Source organism: Palaemon carinicauda, chromosome 7, assembly GCF_036898095.1.
Source record: "Palaemon carinicauda isolate YSFRI2023 chromosome 7, ASM3689809v2, whole genome shotgun sequence".
Taxonomy (NCBI): domain Eukaryota; kingdom Metazoa; phylum Arthropoda; class Malacostraca; order Decapoda; family Palaemonidae; genus Palaemon; species Palaemon carinicauda.
The window spans coordinates 161,362,299-161,380,976 of record NC_090731.1 but is presented as its reverse complement, the minus strand read 5'-3'; the positions used below and the strand labels follow the sequence as shown (position 1 = coordinate 161,380,976).

At 40.9% G+C, this 18,678-nt stretch overlaps 1 protein-coding gene across 1 annotated transcript in view; it reads right to left on the bottom strand.

Moving 5' to 3' along the window:
• Positions 1–10,338, bottom strand: part of LOC137644114 (outer dense fiber protein 2-like) — a 101,045-nt gene extending 90,707 nt beyond the window's left edge. The window contains exon 1 of the mRNA XM_068377077.1: positions 10,097–10,338. The gene's annotated coding sequence lies outside the window, so the exon portion shown is untranslated. The remainder of the gene's footprint in view (positions 1–10,096) is intronic.
• Between the last annotated feature and the right edge of the window lie 8,340 nt (positions 10,339–18,678).

Here is an 18,678-nt window from a genome sequence, read left to right as displayed (position 1 = left end):
GGACCAGGGCAGAGCCGCGCTGGCCTTGGGGGGCTTCTGAGTACCATACACCTGGTCCAGGACAGTGTCCTTGCCCTCTCGGGGGGCGATCACGGGGTCCATAAACCCGTTGAGTTGCCTCATCAGGCTCAGGACCTGCCAGAAGGCATCCTCAGACTCCTGCTGGTCTCCTCCCTGCGGACTGGCAGCTAAGTCTCACGTCCCCGGAATCTCTTCCTGGGGAGATGCGTGGACGTTCTCCCAGGGTGCAGCTGGTTCCTGACGAATCCTAGAAGAGGACTTCGGGATTGTCTTGGAGTCCTTGGTTTCCCTCCTGGGCGGGATACACGACCCCAACAAAGAGGTCTGGAAGGCGCCCTCCGCGCGAGACGATTCCCCTCCACGAGGAGATGACTCCCCCCTTGGTGCCGAGGGGGAGATCACTACCTCGCTGGATTCTCCCGAGGACGGAAAAGCCTCGTCCTCGGGAGAAGGAGAAAACGCCTGCGAAGGGGATGGAGCCTTCCTGACGGACCTCTTAGGAACCAACTTCTCCCTGGGAGAAGTCACCACGAAGTCCCCTCCTCTCCTTCTCTTCAGCGGGGGTGAGGCAGCCGTTGGCTTGTGCCCTTGATCGGCGAGTACCGGCTTCATAGCCTTCACTAACGCCCGCATCAGAGGACCAAACCAAGACTGCCGAGACACGGACACAGAGTCCGAAATTCCCGCTGGAGGGAAGGGGATCGGGCGATCCTTCGGAGTGGACACCACTGGACCTGCCTGTAAAGAAAAGGGGGAAGAAAGTTGTTCTGACCTCTCTGATGGGTCTTCCCTATCCTGAACAAGAGTCCTGCGCTTAGGCGGAGGCGATCCTGAATGCGGTCTGGCGACACGCGTCCCTGCTGCTGTCGCGGGCTGCGGAACCCGACGCGAACGGGGGTCGTGCTGACGCTCGTGCGTAGGCGAAACTACGGAATCGCGAGGATGTTGAGGAGCGGGCGCGTAGTCGCGCGGAGACAAACGAGCGCGGGAGCGATTGCGCGGGTGAGTGGGCGCGAGGGCGAGCTGGCGAGTGAGCACGTTGGCGAGGGAACGCGTTGGTGCGTGGGCGAACGAGATCGCTCCGATGACCGCTGACGATCTTGACCAGGAGACCTGTAGCGCATGGGAGAGCGATGGTGAGCAGGCGATCGGTGGCGCATTGGTGAACGCTGGCGCGTAGGCGAGCAATGGCGCGTTGGCGCATGGTGGCACGTTGGCGAGCGATAGCGCGTAGACCGCGTAGGCGAACGACCGCGCGTGGGCGAGCTGACAGAAGGCGACCCATGTCTCACCAGATCCTCTGGGCGACGGTGCATCGGAGAGCGCTTGCGCGCAGGCGATAGGTCACACGGGCGGTCTGGAGATCGCCGATGTTCAGGTGATCGCTGACGCGCTGGGGACCGTTGACGCGCAGGAGATCGGTGACGAGCAGGCGAATGTTGATGCGTCTGTGATCGCTGGCGTGCTGGTGATCGCTGGCGAGCAGGAGGGCGACGCGTGGAATCCTGTGAGGGCGCTGCCGGCGCGGTGCGCAAAGGCGAACGCTCACGAATGGGCTCAGGAACAGGAGGCGCGTGAGCGTACAGGCACTCTGGAAGTACACGCTGGAGACCGCGAGCGTTGCTGCGCTGGAACAGGCTGACGAGCAGGATCGCGCGGGCGAGGAGAAGAGTCCTTGGTCACAACCTGAACCGAAGTTCTAGGTAGCGCAGGCGAGCGTGGGCGCATAGGGCGCGAGTCAGGAACTGGGAGCGCAGGTGCGCTCTGACGGGCAGGAGATCTAGGGCGCTCAGGGGAACGATGGCGCACTGGGCGCTCAACAGGAACAACAGGATGAACGATGTCCTCAGAAGAGCGTTGGCGAGAAGAGGGGCGACGATCATCAGGAGAGCGCTGGCGAACGGGAGAACGCTGGTGATCAGGGGAGCGCCTGTGCGCTAACACTGCAGGAGGGCGCGCAGGGGAACCCTGACGCGCAAGGGAAGAACCCACATCGTGGGAAGCAACCCTTTGCCCCGAAGGGACCGTTGCACGTCGACTGACGAGGTCAGGCTGCTGGACGTCTGCACCAGAAGCTGAAGGTCTGGAAGGCGTAGGAGACCGATCCCCAGAAAGGTCTAAGGAAGCTGGAGCTGCAGGCTGCTTACGGCGAGGAGAGTCCCCCTCGGAGGACGGAGGAGGAGAAGACTAGAAAAGGCGCCTCTTGACACCCTTATAGGGAGACGGGAGGCCCTTGCTGCGCAGCGGACGGTGAGTCTTACGGCGAAGGCGGCCACGAGGTAGATCGTCAGGACCATCAGTCCTCCGAAGGGGAGTCTCAGTCAAAGCACTCCCCCGAGAGGGAGGCTTGGCAGCAGAAGAGCCCGCGGGACTCCCTTCCCCCTTCGAAGGATGTACGGAAGGGGGAGGAGAGCCTTCAGCACCATCATCCACAACAGGAACCGCAGAGGATTGACCCGACCCGTCGGAAGCCTCTGCCACCACGACGTCGACGATAGACAGAGGATCTACCTCTGCTATCACCGGCGACTGCTTAACAGCGGCCCCCAACTGGACAAGGTCAATCAGGGCTTCCCTGGAGCGCAGGCCCTTAAGCCCCAAGGAAGCCCAAATCTGAAAAAGATCATCATGAGACAAGGAGTCATTAGCAACAACCTCCCCCAGGAGGAGGGGGAGCCGCCCCGCTATGGGAGGCGACGCCCTCTCCCCCAACCCAAGGTCGGGAAACAGAACTAGGGCCTGCGCTCCCACTCGGAGGTCTCTCCTTAGGAGCCGAACGAGGGGGAGCTACGGAGGAGGTTTGGGCGGCGAAAGAAGAGTCCCGAGAGCCTTCCTCCTTCAAGGCAACCCCAGAAGGAGAACGTTCTCTCTTGGACTTCTTCTTACGCCGGCGGCCAAACCTCTCCTACAACTGAACAACTAAGGGTGAGGCCAACTTCAAACGCACACACACAAACTGGAAGAAAAAGCAAAAAAAGATTAAGGCTGTCAACGAGGACGATGGACAGACACGTCTGTTCATCGCCGGAGCCAAAAGTGAAGTGAAGCAAATCACCGGTGTGTGGGGGGGAGGGGTAGCAAGCTACCCCTTACCCTACCCTCGCTAACTAGCGCGGGGGTAGTTAACCCTCGTTAAAAACTATTGGCTCGTCATTTCAGCTACGCCGAAAAGTAAACCCAATGTAAATAGCGTGGTTTGTATTTCGGTTACGGAACAAAAGAAATTTAATAGACCGTAAGTTTCTGTCCAACAAATTAAGATGAGAATCGGCAGCTAGATCTCTATTAAGGACACTAATCATTCTAAGTGGGCCAACCCTTCCAGTCAATTTGAAAAATTGATCTCCCACTAATTTTTTGCTGTAATATATAGTACAGCAAATTGTAACAGAGGCAATACAGTATTTACCTTAAATATCTTTGACAAAATATTCCTATATCTGTGCTTGTACACGTTAAATACCTTTGCAAACTTCACTTCTAAAACTTTTATAAACTAAAATAAATTTCATAAGTAATTTGTATTTTTCTTAGCTATACTGTACAAACACGAGTCCTTTAAGTAGAAAATATGTTGATATTGATAACGAGGTAGTTAACAACAGGTGGTGAGCAAAGGCAAGGAGCCCTACCTACCAACCTATTGCATGCTCTTACTTATGACTTTTCAGCTCAGGACTGAGAGGAGAGGTTGAGGTGGGAACGGCTCAGCTTTTTATAGCTAGGAAAAATAAAAATGCCTTTTATAATTTGTTACATGTTCCTACGCATATATAAACCTTTTGTCCTTTCAGTAGGGAGACTGACTGAATGGTGGGTCAAAAGTCCCCCTAGAACCAAATTAGTATGTTCTTTTTCTTTCCTGGAAATATCAATGTACTGTAGAAGAGCAAAGGAGATTATGCCAACAACCTCCTATCTGTCTATTATAGGCCAATTGGGTCTAGCTTGTCCAAGAAGATTGGTACGTGGTCACAAGAGGGATCTCTTCCCCAGAAGGGGATCACAGTCTGGAATGATATACAGTAGCATGTACAGTACCTGTATATTTCACCATACTCCCCTTTGTCTAGGGAGGATGGGGGAGAATGTCTCTCGACTTTAAAGAATGTAGCTCAGAAGTGTAGTTTACCCGCATCAAGTCAGATCCGATGAATATCGTTTTGACTACTACATCCCCAATAGAGGGTCAGAAAGAATGACAGAGAAGAGCCAGTCATTCTGCCTTCATTCCCGACTTACATCTACTGTATATGTTACCATAGACAAGATGTTACCGTCCTACATGGAAGCTGGGCTCGGAACACAACTACTTGAGCAGCCACCACAAGATCAAGTACAAAGATGTCAAGGGACTTGAGGGTCCTACTTTAGATTAAAGGCCGCAAAGGTGGACTGGTGTATACACATCCAAAACTTCAACCTGGCCGACTGCAAGATTCCTCTTGAAGGCAAGGATGCGGGTCTAATCCCTAACTTCGCGAGTTCTGGTCCTAACCAGTACTTAAACCCTCCCAGCAGTTGAGGCGTATGCATTACCGATCATTTCACAAAGTCAGAGAGAGAACGTGTCCCTAGAAACCTCTTTCTTGGGTTCTGCCGATACTAAGGAAGAGTACCTGACCCTAAGGTCTGAGGGGTTGGTTCTTCTTCAGATAGCAGCGATGAGCCCGCATTGGCCACATAGGCATCTCTTCTTAATGTCACCCAACGCTTCACATACAGAGGGGATGGAGAAGAGCTTGAACTAGGGCTCGTGTTCCAGCAGGTTCCAATTTTAGCCACTACCTGGCACCAAACTTAACGAGCTCCTTCCCCCACTCATCGTGGGAGTCTAAGACAGAGAGACCATGCAACTTGCCTAAAAGCTTTGCCAAAGCTAAAGCAACAGAGTCAGTTTTGAGAGTCAGAACCTTGACTGACGACCTTAGCAAAAGTTCGAGCGGTATGCTTAAGAGCTTTCAGAATGGGGGACATGTTCCCCTGTGGGGCCTGAGGTCCTGGGATATGCAAAACTGTTCGAAGCTCCTAAAAAGCATAGACACTACCATGAAGGGGAGAGGTCTATCCCCTTCTCTCAAAAGACCAAGGTCAAAGCTGAATGGCAGCCTTGACAGCTGCAACTGAGAGGAGCTTCTCTTAGCAAAGAAAGTTGAGGATATCCATGATCTACTGTATACTAGATATGTATCAACTGCAGAAGAATCCCTTCTATGACATCAATTGCAGAGGATGACCCAGTTTTCCAAGGAAAGTGAGAGCAAAAGAGTTCTCTATGGATCTCGATATAGCCAGCAGAATGGGATACCAATTGGCATGAGGCCTCTAGGAGCCACCAGGGTCAACCTCAATCCCACCGTAATCACTACACAGTTGATTACCGGAAGGAACAGGGTTGAATGATAGAAAGGTGTTATCATCCATGTGATTCCAAGGCTGCAGAAGGATATCAACAGTTAGGTGTTTATTCCTCTGACCACACTCCTAAATTAACCAGGTCATTCAGGTGTTTGCCCCACCCATCTTTAGACGCATCTGAGCACAACTGTATGTCTGGAGGCGGAGAGGTGAGTGGGACTCGCGTGGTGAGGATTTCCTCTTTCAATCAACAGTTAAGATGGTCCCAAGCCTACAGTCCAACCAGAACAGGAAGTGATGGGAGATCCCTGGAAGCTGACCAGTGATTCTTCAAACACCACTGAAGAGATCTTTGGTAGAGGCGCTCACTTATAAAGTGAGCTTCTTCACCAGGGAAAGGTGGTTGAGAAGACTCTGCCAGTGCCGAGCTGGAATTTCTGTTTAGGACAGAAATGGTGTGCTAGCTCTTTGGGCTAACTGATATGGCTGTCTGACTGACAGATTCTCGCTGCTGCCACGTCTATCAGCATGCCCAAGTACTTCAATATTGGCTAGGGCAAAAGATTCGACTTTTCCCATACTATTACAATTCTCAGTTCGTGACGAAACCACCTGCCCCAAGAAGGAAGTCAGGATCAGCCATCTGTTGAGATGCATCAACAGACCAGACATATCCCATGAAAGTGAGACCAAGCTGCTACCAAGGTGAATATCTGAATGAACACCTGAGGAGCAGTACATGGACGTATGCATCCTTCAGATCCACTGAAAGTATGAAGTCTTTCTCACTGATGTAACTAAGCACAGACCATCCTGAACTTTGTTTGATGCACAAACTCATTCGGTGGCAAGAGGTCAATGACCAGCCCTCAGCTCCCAGTTGACTCCTCCACATGGAGAAGTTAACTGTAGAAACACAGACACTTGTCTCAAAAGACTTTGAGTGTGTTCTTCTCCAACCTCCCTCTTACCTCTTGTCTGCAAGCCCAGGGTTCTTGGAAATGTTGGAAGAACGGATGAGAATTCTATTGGAAAGTGAGTAAGCGGAGGGGGGGTGGTCGAAGGGCTGAAGAAGGTAGTAAGTAACCGTCTTGAAAGAGTCCCACTACCCAAGGCTCAATCCTATGACTGCCAGGTTGCCCAAAGGCTCAACAAGCAACCCCCTACTCTTAGTAGCAGGAGAGGGGAGAATGGTAGCAACAGCATTTAACACCAACAGAACCTGAAAACCCATTAGTGTAGCTCTGAAGGCTCTTCACTCCTGATGTACTGTATACTCCCAGGGGGACCGAACCAGGATCGAAAGCGACAATAGCAAATGCACTCAAAGAGCGGAAAGAAGAAGCAAAACACAGGCTCAGTGTCATCTTGGGCATTGCTTGGATAGATCTTGGAGAAGGCTCAATTCTTTTCCAATCTCTCAAAGCCTATACCTGTCACTGCACAGGAGGTCATGAACTTCACTCGGTGAGATGATTTATTGCAAGCAATCATACACATAGAATGAAGAAGAGGGAGTATGAATCTACAGACGGTATAAAAAAACACGGATGTAAAGTCCACCCCTCCCCAGTATATACAGTAGGTATGAAACTCTTGCTTCAAAGCCATAGCAATCAACAACCAGCATTCATTTTCTGAAAGAAAAAGAAAATGAAAAGTTTAAGGGCGCAACAGTAGCCTACTGCTGTACTCGTTGCAGCCGAAAACATAGGTGAAGATTTCTGGACAGAAAGTGAGGTCGGTGCTCCTAGAGCTCCTTAACCACCGGTTGTTAACTACTTCATTAACAATTTCAATGGCTGGTCCAGCTCGTGCTGAAAACATATTCTCCACTTGAAGAATGAACGGTTTGTACAGGATATGCGTGTGAACTAATCTGGTAAACTAAACTATAAACTGAAAATCTGTTTCTATATCAAGCATTTGAACATTGTAAAGGCAACTTTTCACATACAGTATGTACAGTACAAGTCCCTGTATTGTAAATAACAGTTTCCCGTTAAATTCAAGAACTCTTACAGCAACATATATCAACATTGATTACCCACAGTGGTCTTTGCATTAGCTACCGTACATATTAGTCTCAAGAAGGAAAAATAAGAAAATTAATAGTCTGGCTCAATATTAATTATGAAAAAAACAAAATACCAACCGACTATCACTAGCAGGGGCAACTGGAAGCTGGCAGGGGGCTGCAACTGTATCCAGCCCAAAATCTTTAACATGCTCTCTCATAAGCATCGTGACTGGCCGCCACTCAAATTATCTCCACTTGACTGTGGCTTGCTTCGCTCACAAATACTGTAAACATTATCTCCTTGCTCCTCTGTTTAGGCAAGCGGTACATGGATGTGCTGTGGACGCGAGTTGCATGGGTCAGTATTTAAGGTATCATTGTTACCTACAATCTGTTTTATTAATATTATGTTTACATTAATTAGCTGTGAAAAGATTATGGGTTGTGGGCAGACCATATTAAAGGTTTTAGGCTGCACACAATTGCTTCTGTGGCATGGGGGCTCAGCCTAACGAAAAGGACAAGTTCCTGTAGGTAAGGTTAGGTAGGGGTATTCTAGGTTATGCCACATTTATATGATAAAGTAAATGGGATCAAACTTCTATTTTACTACCCATGATTCGACCTCTGTCCACGGATCTATATACATTCTAAGGGTTTTGTTACTGTATTTTGAGCCTTTATATAATGATGGACAGAACCCACTGCGTGAATAGAGCACTGACTAACCTAAACTTCCCTACCAACTTCCTCACCTAACCTAACTTAACCTACATGCCATGTCCTTACCTACTGACATAATGGGGGGAAGGCAGCTAACAGTCCCAGCGACCCACCTTAGACTGCCGTATTCTTAGCGATAGGGTTGAAAATATTGGAGTTACGGAGGGTGGCCATCATCATTTATACAACCACTTTATATACAAATAATCATTTCCCATAGAAATGAAGGTCAGATACGCTTAGACATGAATATCTATATGTACGATAAAGAAATGTTAGGTAAAGTTTTACAAGTCTACAGGGTATCATTTCGAACAGAAAATATATGTTTTCCTGTACCAAATAACGTGATTTAACCGATTCTGACCTTCATTTCAACCGCAAACAAACAGAACACCAAGCTCGACTAACTTCAAGTAGCCGAAATGGTAGTTGTTGCTGCAGTTGAAATGAAGGTGAAACCGGTTAAATCACGTTATTCACTAGAGGAAAACACATATTTTCTGTTAAAATGTTTAAATATAATGGCTCTTGTTCCGCAGCGGGCTTGCTTCGCTCGCTAGAAAACAAAAGCATCAAGCTCATATGTACTGGCAAACGGTAATGTTCAGCTGCGCACACTAACATTAGCAGTGCTAAATATAATGGTTCTTGTTCTACCACTGGCTCACTATGCTCGCAGGAAAACAAAACATCAAGCTCGTATGTACTGGCAAGCGGTAATGTTGAGCTGCGCACGCTAAAAAAATAGTAAAATAACACATTAAAATTAAAGAAATTAATGACTTACTTTTATGACCGGGGCGACAAAGCTTGTGGGTCATTGGGGTGTTGTGACTGTGACGCAAAAAGACCCCACTTGAACTAGCAAAGACCTGACTTGGACAAAGGGTTCCACAGAAAAGGATTTGTTGGAAAGGGTATGGAGAGACCACTTGAAGAGATAAGGGAAGGGGGTTGGGAAATATTAAACCCCCTGTGTAAACTTTCCATACACATGGATTCGTATGAGTAAATATGAATGAACTAGAATGGGAAACTTATCCAGAGTAAGTATTTATGTGAACTTTAGGCGTGACAAGGTAATAACAAAATGTATAAAGGAATAATAGCAAGATAAAATGGAGTGTATAAAAAATATTTAAGGGGAATATAAAATGAGGTGATTTTATAAGAGAACGGATAATAAAATGTGTAATTCTTGGGTCAAACGTAATATGTATATGTGGGTATTACATAAAAGGAATGGTATAACTGTACTGGATGAAGTAAAATACTTGAATAAACCGGGTGAAATAGAATACTTGAATGTGGCGAGTAAAATGACGAAGGGGGAAAATGGGGAGGGGTTGTAAGAGAAGTAACCCTATTGTTGGAGGCGGAGTTTATGCGCAGGTCGGAGGAGTTTATGCGTAGAAGATCGAAAACTGCTATGTACAAACGAACGAACGAGACTGACTGCACCCGACCCGTAGAATTTCAAAAAATAAATGAAAAATATACCGTTAGTATAGGATATAGATAAGTAGTGTATTTTTTCATTGGTTTATTATACATCCAAGAAGGTAATGTATAGAAAAGAAAAGGCTTGTTTTACCATTATATACCGTTTCCCCATGCAAAAACCCAGGTTCCCACAGGGTATATATATATATATATATATATATATATATATATATATATATATATATATATATATATATATATATATATATATATTATTTCTGAAACTATTCACTTCCGACAGGAACGAGTGTCATTTTCGAAGAGAAAGGACATTTTTTTCTGTAAAAAAAAAATAGCTTTTTTCCCTAGGTTACATTAAGCTGTAATAAACTACAATAATACCAAATGTTATTGTAGGGTCGCGAACCCAGCCCTGACCTAAAATGTTAATTTACCCAAAAAAACTGGACTGTATCAACATTAGGTCTGGCCTACCCAGACTACTTGATGAAAATAGTCTACACTTACCATATGAGATTTTTACAGAAAAGGTTTGTTCCTTTACGGTGAATTCCTTACATTAAGCTATGGCAGCTGTCTCGCATATGAATCGTGAATATTTAATAGACAACTTTGGCCTTTTACTTTTAAGACTGCCCCTATAAATAATACTTGACATTCACAGCTGTCACTTGTCAACAAGACTGAAGGATTAGAAGAGCCTGAAGAGCTTTGTTTTGTTTACAAACAATTGCGTAGTTACTAACGAATGGAAATAAAACGTCACTTCTATAACGGCTCCTCAAATTACGCGTACTTTGGTTCTTGTTTCTTCTTTGACTTTCTAATATATTCACCCATTTAACTACATATCTTTATTTTATTTTTTATTTCTCATAGTCTGCTAACCTATCCTATTTAATTTCTTCTGTATGGTATTCTTATCAATTAATATTTTTCCAATATCGTTACTGCCGACTTTCATATGACGTTGATTTTTCTTTTTTATCTTGTGTGTATATATATATATATATATATATATATATATATATATATATATATATATATATATATATGTGTGTGTGTGTGTGTGTGTGTGTGTGGCTATGTAAATATTCATTCTGTTGGTAATGACGCAATTCTTTAGATGTTAAATCTGGAAATAAACTATATACAAAAAACAAAAAATATCTATCGTAATAGTTAACAAACCCCAGAGAACAAAAACAAATATAATTTTTGAGAAGTTAAGCATGCTCATTGGGATGATTGACATAAAAATAGATTAATTTGTTGAGATTTCAATCTTTGGATAGATGACGCATCAAATCGTGATACTTCATACTTTAGTGAGTTATTGGAATTATATAAATTGGTTAATAGCGTTGTTTATGTAATAACTTTGACTGGGAATACGTTGGACGTAATTCTAAGTGATAGAATAAATGATATTGTATCAGATATTAACGTGGAAGAGAAGGGCTCTATTTCTCCATTGTATAGGCTTATAACTTTTAGATTACTTTTACAGAAATGCGCAGTTATAAAGAAAGCAAGTTATAGAAATAGATAAAATTTCTCTCCTTGTGTAGGCTATTCATTGATGAACTTACAAAACAATAATGTTATCTATATACCCCATGGCCATGGCAACCGACGTTTATTGGACTCTAGATGTGTTGATTATCTTATATCTATATACGATAGGGTGAGCAAAATTCAACATGAAACTGTGGCCACACTCGGCTGAATCCCTCGTCAGGCTGGAAGGAGCGGAGAGAGTAAGAGTCCCCTTTAGTTCCCTTGTTTTTATGTTGGTTACCCCCAAAAATTGGGGGAAGTGCCTTGGTAAATAGATCAATAGATGTGTCAATTGATGGAAAGTCTATAACTGTTAAGGGTGCATCTCCTAAGATGGAATATCACATTACGTCTTTGTATCTCCTGAGTTCGATGGGAAGACGGGAAAAAGATGCAAAAAAAAAAAAAAAAAGAAAAGTGGAATCTGTTAAAAACTGAGGTGCATGGGTGGAATGCAAAACCGTAAAGTGTCAATATAATTCCCTATAAAGTAGAAAACAAACAGAATGTGCCTACTGCAAGAGAAAAAGTTTTTTACTCTGTTGTATGTGGTATGTTTGAAATGTTGGAGAACAGATGTGGTATCTTGACATTATTCGATCTGAGTGCTGCTTTTGATATATGCTACTACCTCTAGAGAGTTATGGGGTCTTTTGACTGGCCAGACAGTACTACATTGGATCCTTCTCTCTGGATACGGTTCATTTTCCATTTGCCTACACGCACACACTGAATAGTCTAGCCTATTCTTTACATATTCTCCTCTGTCCTCATACACCTGACAGCACAGATTACCAAACAATTCTTCTTCACTCAAGGGGTTACTGCATTGTAATTGTTCAGTGGCCACTTTCTCTTGTTAAGGATAGAAGAGACTCTTTAGCTATGGTAAGCAGCTCTTCTAGGAGAAGGACTGTAAGGACATTCCAAAATCAAACCATTGTTCTCTAGTCTTGGGTATTGCCACAACCTCTGTACCATGGTCTTCCACTGCCTTGGGTTAGAGTTCTCTGGCTTGAGGGTACACTCGAGCTCTTATTTTCTTCCTATTGTTTTGTTAAAGTTTTTATAGATTATATAGGAGATATTTATTGTTGTTACACTTCGTAAAATATTTTATTTTCCTTTTTTCCTTTCCTCACTGAGCTATTTTCTCTGTCGGAGCCCCTGGGCTTTTAGCATCCTGCTTTTCCAACTAAGGTTGTAGCTGAGCAAGTAACAATAATAATAATAATAATAATAATAATAATAATAATAATAATAATAATAATAATAATAATACAGTCCATTGGTATTGAAGATCAGGCCTTTGATAATCTAAAAGATTATTTGTTGACAGAAACTACTGTGTACAATTGTCTTCTCAGTAAATTTCTTTCTCTCTTTGTGACAGGTTTTAGCTTCGCATCACCCCCATTCTTTAGCTTTGCGTGACCTCTGTAACATTTCTGTTTTTACGTGACAAGTTTATATCTTCCTTTGAGACTATGTTCCAGCCTTTTATTCTTCAGGCCTACGGTCGATAAAAACATATTAGCTTATCCAAAATAGGCTTAGTAAAGAACGAATCGTCTATATCAGGTAATCTTATAATTAAACTAAATTTTCTTAGCATTCAGGCTACTGTTTATTATTATTATTATTATTATTATTATTATTATTATTATTATTATTATTATTATTATTATTAGCTAAGCTATAACCCTAGTTTGAAAAGCAAAATGCTGTAAGCACAATGGCTCCAGCAGGGAAAAAATTGCCTAGCGAGGAAAGGAAACAAGAAAATAATCTACATGAGAATTAATGAACAACTAAAATAAAATATTTTAAGAACACTAACATTAATAGTTGCAAAACGAAGCACCCACTTCAATTTCTTAGCATGTAACTAATTCTTAATTGTATTGACCATTTCTGCTTAGTGTACTTTCTCATGATCCCGTTAAAATAGTTTATTAAATCAATAAAACATCTCCTGGAGATGCGGGGCATCGATCCCCGTACCTCTCACATGCTAAGCGAGCGCTCTACCATCTGAGCTATATCCCCTCATGGTTGCGGGAATGTTGATTAACGGAGTACTACTGGTTTCCCAAACCAGTTTCATGTTATATGGTGAAAGTCGGTCGTACACTGTACGTGGTAGGTACGGATCACTGTATGGGTCCTGGTACGGACATTGCTTGCATGGTTCGTCGCGTCAAAGTATATTCTTCCACCCTCGGTCTAGGTCTAGGGAGATCTAGTTTCTTCATATATATATATATATATATATATATATATATATATATATATATATATATATATATATATATATATATATATATATATATATATAAATTTGTGTGTGTACGCGACCCATAAAAAAGACTAAATATATAGATAGCTTAGATATGTAACACCCTCACCAGGATATAACTACTCCCTTATCCCCTCCCCGAGGGACTGAAAGAGCAGCAAGTGACCGGATATATATATATATATATATATATATATATATATATATATATATATATATATATATATATATATATATATATATATATATATATATGAGAGAGAGAGAGAGAGAGAGAGAGAGAGAGAGAGAGAGAGAGAGAGAGAGAGAGAGAGAGAGAGATGATGATGACTATTCATTTTTGCTATCATCTTTAGTATGAAACGACACTGAAATGTATAATATTTTTCAAAAGATATATTATTACCTATGGTATCAAATTGTAATGTATATCTTAAACAAAATATATAGTGATAATGAATGACACTTTTTCCTACTTGCGGATTGATAAGACAGTCTGATTATTTCTGATATGGTAAGGATGAAGTAATGAAGTAGACAACCAGAAAAATTGATTTAATTTAGTTGCGATTATCAACGAATGATGAATAATAAAAATGAAATAGTTTTACTCTCCCTTCCCGTACACAAAAATACATGGGCTTTCATCTACCTTATCAATAATGTTGTACTAATCTTATATTTTCGATTTGAAAAGATACTTTTTACTTCACCAATCATTTATTACATCCCTATTTTGAATTTAATTTTCTAGTAAAAAAAAATAAGGCAAATGTTTCAGCTTAATAAACTAAGTGACATTGATCAAAGTAATGGATCCAAAGAGGAAGATATCGTATCAAAGGAATTACCAGAAATTGAGGAGAGAAACTGGAAGAGGAAAAAAATATACAAAAATGGGAGAGGATGAGAAAAGAACGAAGTGAAAAATGGAGAAAGGGAAAATGGTGATGAAATAGAGTAAATGGAAGAAAAGGGAGGAAGCATAAGAAGAAAAGATATAAAGAGAAAAATAAATTAAAAATACAAGCAGGGGAGATGATATAAAGAGTGAATAAACGAAGAGGGAAAGGTGGAGAGAGGTTCATATAAAATTAAAACACAAGAAAAAGAAAATGAAAATAATTATAAAAAGAGTAAAAGGATGTAAAAGACCGTTAAAAAAGAGGACAAGAGAAAAAAGAGGAAAGTATAGGAACTAAAAAGAAAATGTGTGTAGGATTGAATAAAGTGAGATCCTATGTACTTACGGTATCCTTCATTGCGTATAAGCTTGTATCATTATGGCTACAGATTAAAAGGAATGCGTTGGCAGAGACGGTGTGTAAAATGCTGGTGAAGTTGACAGTTGAAAATGGCCACAAAAATTGAATAATTTCCAGCCAATATTTTGGCGCCAATTATATAGTACTAAGTTAATACAATAATAGTATATTATACTGATCTACTAATCCTACATAGTGGTAATTTATTACCTTTTTTATTAAAATTGAGAGATGAAATTTTTCTATTTCCATGACGTAATATTAACAATTTCCCTGAGATTGATCTTGAAGTTTTAGCAAACAGAACATATCGTAACTGCAAGCTAATCTGTTTAGTTTGTAAGATGATTTAAAAAAGAAAAAAAAAGATTCCACATTAAATCATGTAAATAATAAAGGAGGGATACTTTATTTTTATTTTTGTTGAAACTTACAAATATCAAACGCAAACAATATAAACATCATTAGAGTGTTAGTTTATGTTAAGAATACTGTATACTCTGAATACAACACTACGATAACAGTTGTATAGGGGCAGTTTTTATATATATATATATATATATATATATATATATATATATATATATATATATATATATATATATATATATATATATATATATATACTGTATATATATGTGTGTATATATATAGGCCTATATATATATATATATATATATATATATATATATATATATATATATATATATATATATATATATTCCTATCTGTTCAATTTCAGTGTTTTATGAAATGTGGGATATGATGAGTGGCGAAATATTGAATTAAAAGCTCAAGATAGAGACGACTGGCGAAATCTAACCGAAGCCCTTTGCGCCAATAGGCGTAAGAGATGATAATGATGATGATGATATATATATATATATATATATATATATATATATATATATATATATATATATATATATATATATATATATATATACATTGTTATTGTAAACAATATACATGCGTCAACCGCAAAACAGTTAATAATATGGCTCTCGCAATGTATCCAGACATTTCCCGCTTGTTATTCTTATCATAATTCCTTACTTCTGAACAGTTAAATTGCCATCCCATTAGACTGTTATGACCGTTAATGATTTTAAATAACGGACAACTAAAAGCAATCTTCTGACATCCAGATAATTTAGAATTTGCAAAATTAGTTGTCAAGCCACAACAATCGGAAATTAGATGTCATGTGATCACCCAACTGTCATCCTCTCTCTCTCTCTCTCTCTCTCTCTCTCTCTCTCTCTCTCTCTCTCTCTCTCTAGGTTAAGAAACGATTAAAGAAGCTCTCTAAACGTTTAAATTAATTGGCTCTACCCAAGAGCAAATGGAGTTTCTGCGGGTGGATTTTTATTCTTTGCGGCATCCGAAATCCTTGTAATTCCTTGTAACTCTCTCTCTCTCTCTCTCTCTCTCTCTCTCTCTCTCTCTCTCTCTCTCTCTCTCTCTCTCTCAGTTAACTTTGTAAAAACTGTGGTTGTGAGCATAGTAATATTTATAATGACTTTTATAATGAGTGTAATTAAAAAATTTGTTCTCCTTTTCCCTCAGGTTTTATTCTTTGTTTTAAAATGTTATTTCCATTTATAAATGTAGCTAGAATTCAAGTTTTTCTTATTTTCTGCTGCCGGAAGAAGACACATCTGCAGAGACACCCAATACCTCCAAAGTCAGACTAGACCCAAGATCTGCATATATAGGCTTTGGCTAGACCGACATTGGAGGAGCCACCCACTCAGCTTTGTATACAAAGCCAGAGACGATGTGTACTGAGTGACTGTATCCTAGGGTATATAGGTCTATCGGCCTTTCTACCATATATTGTATTGTATTGTATTGAATTGTATTGTATTGTATTTAGTGTAAACTGTAGTTTTTATTTATAGGCCATATTGAGGCTTACTAAGTTTATTTTCTAAATTTTACTTCTGTGTTTAGCCTAAACCACGCAAATCGTATCAATTTTAGTTGTTCATTTACAGTAGGCCTACTAGGATTTTATTTTTTTATTTTTGCTTCTGTATTTTAGACTGAATGACGCAGATCATGTTGATTTTAATTGTTCATTTAGGCCTACTAGGATTATTTTCTAGTTTTTACTTCTGTGCTTTAACCTGAGCGACGCAAATCGTGTTAATTTTAACTATTCATTTAGGTCTACTAGAATTACTTTCTAATTTTTACTTCTGTGTTTTAGCCTGAACGACGCAAATCCTGTTGATTTTAATTGTTTAGTTAGGCCTACTGGGATTATTTTCAATTTATTTTGTGTTTTAGCCTGAACAACGCAAATCATGTCAATTTTAACTGTTCAATTAGGTCTGCTACGATCATTGTCTAATTTATACATCTGTGTTTCAACCTGAGAGACGCAAATCGTGTCAATCTTAAAGGCCGATTCACACGACCCGTTTTCTTTCCGACAGGCTGGCCGTCGGTTAACCGGCGTCTAGCTTTCTTATGTGTATTTAAACGCAACTGTTCACACGACCCGTCAGGCTGACGGCGGCCCTCGGACGTCAGCCGTCCGAGTCGGCTCGGCTTTCTTTCCAAGAAACCTCGGCCGGACGGACGTTAGCCATCCGTCCCAACCAACGGGTTGATGATGTTTCATGTGAACGAGGACCTGTATCGTACCCGATCGTTTCGTGGCCTACAACCCCGACTTTTCCTCATAGTATAGAGTCATAGAAATTAGTTAGTTTGTTGTTTACACCATGTATTAGAGGTTGATTGAACTTTTTCAAGGGTATGAGGAGGAGTTTGACATGGCAAACAAGATGTATATAAATAATTTACTTATAGAAAAGATATGGAAAATGACTGGAGAGGCATTAAATAAAACAGGTGAGTTTATCGCAATTTTAATATTCTAGGCGTGGTGCATAAAGTATAATGAAGTTGCATAACTTATTTTATCAACACAGTTATCAACCAACATCTAATAGTGTCAAAATTATCGTAATTTACCCGGTCTTCACGTGACAGAGTTTAAGTAAACAATGAAAACCGCGCGCTGGTAAACGGATACGGAACGCCTCGTATGAATGTACAACATTTCGACGGCGGTTAGCCACAACCCAGCCTGTCTGAAAGAAAACGCCTCGTGTGAATCGGCCTTAATTGTTCATCTGAAGTGACGGCAAAAAACAAACAGTTTAAGTTTATGAAGACGATTCAAGACCACATGACTTGTTAAAGATATCTGTTTCATTGGAGTTGTTGTGTGCAATTTTAAAGATTTGATTATCTAGTCGAGGGTAACCAGCTATTACTTAACTCTCTCTCTCTCTCTCTCTCTCTCTCTCTCTCTCTCTCTCTCTCTCTCTCTCTCTCTCTCTCTCTCTCTCTCTCTCTCTTTGAAAGTTTATGCTACTCGGCAACTCTTCTTAGTTAATGCATGACTATAATAGAAGGTAATGCATTTTGTTTCGCTTTCCAGATCACACTTTAAGAGAGAATAATTAAAAGCATTTTATTAACCGAGAATAGAGAAGGAGAGGAATAAGGAACTTATGATAAACACAGAAATGAGAAATGGATGAAAGAGTAAAGGCGGGAAATTGAGGAGCGAAACTGGAAGAGGAAAAAAATATATAAAAATGGGAGAGGATGAGAAAAGAACGAAGTGAAAAATGGAAAAAGGGAAAATGGTGATGAAATAGAGTAAATGTAAGAAAAGGGAGGAAGCATAAAGAGAAAAGATATAAAGAGAAAAAAAAATGAAAAATACAAGCAGGGGAGAAGACATAAAAGAGAGGTTCATATAAAATTGAAACACGAGAAAAAGGAAATGAAAATAATTATAAAAAGAGTAAAAGGATGTCCAAGACCGTTAAAAAGAGGATAAGAGAAAAATGAGGAAAGTCAAGGAATGTTATTATTATTATTATCATTATTATTATTATTATTATTATTATTTTTGTTGTTGTACTGGCTAAGATACA